Here is a 5120-nt window from a genome sequence, read left to right on the forward strand (position 1 = left end):
ATGGAGTCTGTGGCATCTCCTCTGTTTTTCCTCAACAGTCTTAGGCTGTTAGAATTTATCTTAGGTTCTCTCATGTGGGCATCAAGAGTGGTAAGAAGGGCCGGGCGCGGTGGCTCAAGCCTGTAATCCCAGCACTTTGGGAGGCCGAGACGGGCGGATCACGAGGTCAGGAGATCGAGACCCTCCTGGCTAACACGGTGAAACCCCGTCTCTACCAAAAAATACAAGAAACTAGCCGGGCGACATGGCGGGCGCCTGTAGTCCCAGCTACTCGGGAGGCTGAGGCAGGAGAATGGCGTAAACCTGGGAGGTGGAGCTTGCAGTGAGCCGAGATCCGGCCACTGCACTCCAGCCTGGGTGACAGAGCAAGACTCCGTCTCAAAAAAAAAAAAAAGAGTGGTAAGAAGACAAAATGGAGAAAAACAATTCAGTCAGCTGTGAAGAAAAATAAGATCCAAGAAGAGAAAAAATCATAAACATCTTTTAAATATATTTTTAGCTTGGATATCCACTTTTAATGAGCTGATTTTACCCACAGAGCTCTGTATTAGTCCATTTTCACACTGCTGATAAAGGCATACCAGAGACTGGGCAATTTACAAAAGAAACAGGTTTAACAGACTTACAGTTCTGCATGGTTGGGGAGGCCTCACAATCATGGCAGAAGTCAAGGAGGAGCAAGTCACATCTTACATGGATGGTAGCAGGCAGAGAAAGAATGAGAGAGAAGTGAAAGTGGAAACCTCTTATAAAACCATCAGATCTTGTGAGATTTATTCACTACCACAAGAACAGTATGGGGGAAACTGCCCCCATGATTCAATTATCCCCCACCAAATCCCTCCCACAACCTGTGGAAATTCAAGATGAGATTTGGCTGGGGATACAGCCAAACCATATAAAGTTTCTTAAAAAAATTTAAAAAAAAAATTCTCTTATGGAACCACAGGCAAAATCTTCTTACTTTTGTAAAATGCTGCCCAATGGGCTGCATAAGAAACTGAATTAACATTTCCCATCCCAGCTGAAGCAAAATATACACAGCAAAACAGACACTAATCACCTCGTTCAGCACTCAATATCCACCTGATGAGGCTGAAACTTTCTCCCATTGGTCCCTGTTGTCTTTGATCCATTCCAGGTGGAGAGGGCCTCTGACCATAATTCAATGGGTGGTCTCTGGGCAAGACAAAGAGTGGACAGTCTCCCCAAGTCAGGCCTGTTGAACTTTCTTCAGGGCTCACTAAATGTGACCAGACTTTCCAAGTTAGGCCTGCTGAACTTTCATCAGCAATTCCGTCAGAGATCCCATCCATATATACAAACAAACACACAACAAAGAAAATACAGAGAGGTCTTCCAAACCAAGATCCCTAACCAAGAATTCCAGGAGTATCTCTTCCAAACTATCCTTCTATTCACCATCTGAGAACTCTCCCCAAAATCTTCCTGATTGAGAAGAAGTCTCCTGAACCAAGACTCTTCCTAATAATTAGGGAGAGCTAACTGAGACTCCTCAGAAGCTGAACAAAGACAGACACCCTGCAATGGGGCTACAGACAAACCAGGAACCCTGAAGGAGCTGAACCGAGACAGACACCCCGCAAGGGACCTAGAGACAGACATCCCACTATGGGGCTACAGAAAAACTGAAACCCCTGAAGGAGCCAAACCAACTGGGAGAAGGAAAGAGGTGTTGGCAGCACCTAGGATATCTACCAATTCAGACACCCTGTAATGGGGCTATAGCTATAGGTACTCCATGACCAAGATACAGATGGACACCCTATAATAGGGCTACAGTTACAGACACCCCACCATGGAGCTACAGGCAGACACCCTGTGATAGAGCTACAGTTACAGGATATTTCCCCAGGACTCTTTCTCTATTGCAATTAAATCCATGCACATTTGGGTCAGCAGCACCCCTCCAGTAGAGACAGTACCAGAGTCAGTCCCCAGTCCAAGAGAACTAGGAGGCCTCTGGATCCATTGCAGGAGGCAGACTACTGAACCATGGGCAGGTTGCCACAAGGGCAATGCCGGACTAGCCCCCAAATTTGTAACTGCCCAATGGGTTCACCTTGCTTGCTGCCTAGACAGAGCTGATTTAAGAAGACAGGGTAATTGCAATAGAGAAAGAGTAATTCACACAGAGCCCTCTGTGCAGGAGACCGGAGTTTTATTTATCAAATCAGTCTCCCCTTTAAGCATTTTAAGTTGTATTTACGAATGAAATATTCTAACATTCTTCTTAAGTGCTTCAATTGACTCATGAATCCTCCCAAGTTCTTATGTTATTCTTAGAAATGTAATTTACTAAACTTAAAAGTTAATTTATTAAACTTATAAACAAGTGTGATGAAACTTAAGTTTTCTTAAATATTCAAATACTGTGTAAAAACTTAATGAGATTTTATAAAATCACAGGCCTAAGTTTGTTACTGAATTGCACATTGATAAATTGGGTTTATAAAACTAATCTGAAGAGAAAAAAATCATTTTGAAAATTACAAATACCTAAAATGCTAGACATACACAATTCCTTAACAGAAAATATCAACATTGTGGTCTTGATTCTCTTAAACATATCTGTATTTAATTCTGAGTCTTTCTCTGTTAAAACAACCTTGCTATAAGAAAGCGATTGGTTTATGGCAGGTAATGTTAGGGAATACCTAGGCAGCTGGTGAGATATTAGACCCAGGGGTACTGAACGGGATAGGATTCTTGACAGTGACCATCATGGCACATCTGAATCTCATTACAGTCACATATCAAACCCTTTGCATAGGTTGTGTTCTAGCCTTCTATATACAGGGTGTGCACCTTCCTGAGTTGGAGTTATAATTACCTGTCTTTGCTGCCTACTCCGGAAAATCTGCAACTCCCACCCAGGATGTCATGTCACTTGATGAGATATTTTGCAATTCTTTAGCTTTTAAGAAATTTAAACAGATTTTATTCTAAGTCTAAAGCCTTCTGAATGTGATGCAATCCTGCACTTTTTCCAAATATGCTGCCTATCTCATAGGACTACTTAATTTTTATAGCTATTAAGGATGATAACCTAACGAATTCTAGGTCGCCCTCTTTTATTTTAATTATTTTATTCTAGAATTTTTATATCTTTTACTTTTATTTGTGTTTGATTTATAAAAGGTGTAAAATAATATATTACTTTATTTTATGGCTCTAGAAATCTATAAGAATTTCATAACTATTATGTTTACATGCTTAAGTATTATTATCATAATATTAATTTAATCCTATGCTAAGAATTTTAAAGCTTTTTAAATTTTTAATTATGAGTGCAGAGTAGTTGCACATACTTATGGGGTGCATGTGATGTTTTGATACTGGCATATAATATATAATGATCAAATCTGGGTAACTGGGGTATCCATCACCTCAAACTTTTATCATTTTTTTGTTTTGGGAATATTCCAATTCCACTCTTTTAGATATTTTAAAATATACTATAAATTATTGTTAACTATAGTTGTCGTATTGTGCTACCAAACACTAGATCTTACTTCTTCTACCTACTTGTATTTTGTACTCATTAACCATCCCCACTTTATCCTACCCCGCAACCTTACTACCCTTCCCAGCCTCTGGTAACCATCATTCTGCTCTGTGTCTCGATTAGTTCTCTTTCAAAAGTAATTTAACCAACAGCTCTGAGACTGGACATCAGTATTTCTTAATGCCTTTAACCTTTAATTCCTTAAAGCTGGGATGCCTATGTTTCTTGACTGTATGAGTTGTGGGAAGAATTATGATGGTTAAGGAAATGTTCAAATGGAGGTGGAAAAGTGCTCCTTATCTGAGTCCTCTCAGGATCTTGGGCTGTTCTGCCTATTTTCACATCTTCTAAAGGGAGAATTAAAGATTTCAAGTAAAAAGCTGAAAGTGTAGCCCAAATAACACCTGATTTGTTGATCTGTGCCTGAAGCCCAAATACATACAGCCTCTAAAACATACAGGAATAAGCTCACCCATGTAATCAAGGGGCTTAGCAATTTAGAATGGAACAACCCTCTTTCATCTGCTCAGAAATTGACGCAGCTTCCTTTTGCCTCTGATACCAAGTCTAAATTAATTAACATTATTCTCAAAGCTTAGACTATTTGGGTATCAAATCAAATCAAATAATGTCAATTGCATGTGATTCAATGTATAGTTATGTGCTCAACTTACATTCTCAACATAAGGCTTTTACCAATCAGGCTGACTTGTTTTCTGTTCTCCCAAAAATTTTATTTCAATTCCCATATCTATGTTGAATTAAACGCCCTCTCTTCCTTCAACCTATCAGCTTAATTCTGAAGATTCTTTACGGCCAAATTCCAAACCTTTCCCTCCTACTACTTCATACTGCTCTCTTCTGTCTATAAATTCCTATAGCAGAGAGCCTGGGGAATTACTGGATCATATGCTGTTTAGTCCTCTAATTATCCCTATCCATAAATTCTTCTCACTGCGTTATAATTCCCTAAAGAGAACCATATTTCTTTGGTCTCTATTATAGCACCTAAGGAATCTTTCTTAACATGTAGTATTGAATAGGGAGATCTAGGTGCAGAAAGAAGAGAGAAAGTCTAAGGAAGATATTATCAATATGTCCTAAGATGTTGTCTGTAGATGAAGACCCTGAGACTGGAGAGCTAGTGACTTGCCCAAGAGTACACAGTTAGTGGCCAAGCCCATCATCAGAGGTAAGTCTCCAGGCACCAGCAGTGAGTGCTCTTTCCACTTTAGCGGTTAGACTATTGCATAGAGAATGGCTCAGTTCCTTCTCAGACGGACTTGCCTTATTCTAAGGACCATCTGTCTTCATACCCCCACCCCTCTTCCTGTGTCCCATTCAGAGAAGAGATGCCAGTTTCTGTTCAAATATCTCTGGTGTTTGATTCTGGTCAGAGATTCAGGAAAGGGAGGATCACCACCAGGACAGTGATGGCCAGGGCACACGAGTCTCCCCAGGATAAGATACCTTCCCCACTTCCCACTCCTCAAGACATGTGTCTAAAATATATTCCGTATCTATTGTGTATGTAGTATGCAGGATGATTGCGGACTGAACATATTGCAGAATAACAGTGGAAAAGACAAGA

Source organism: Chlorocebus sabaeus, chromosome 22, assembly GCF_047675955.1.
Source record: "Chlorocebus sabaeus isolate Y175 chromosome 22, mChlSab1.0.hap1, whole genome shotgun sequence".
In the NCBI taxonomy this organism is placed as follows: Eukaryota; Metazoa; Chordata; class Mammalia; order Primates; family Cercopithecidae; genus Chlorocebus; species Chlorocebus sabaeus.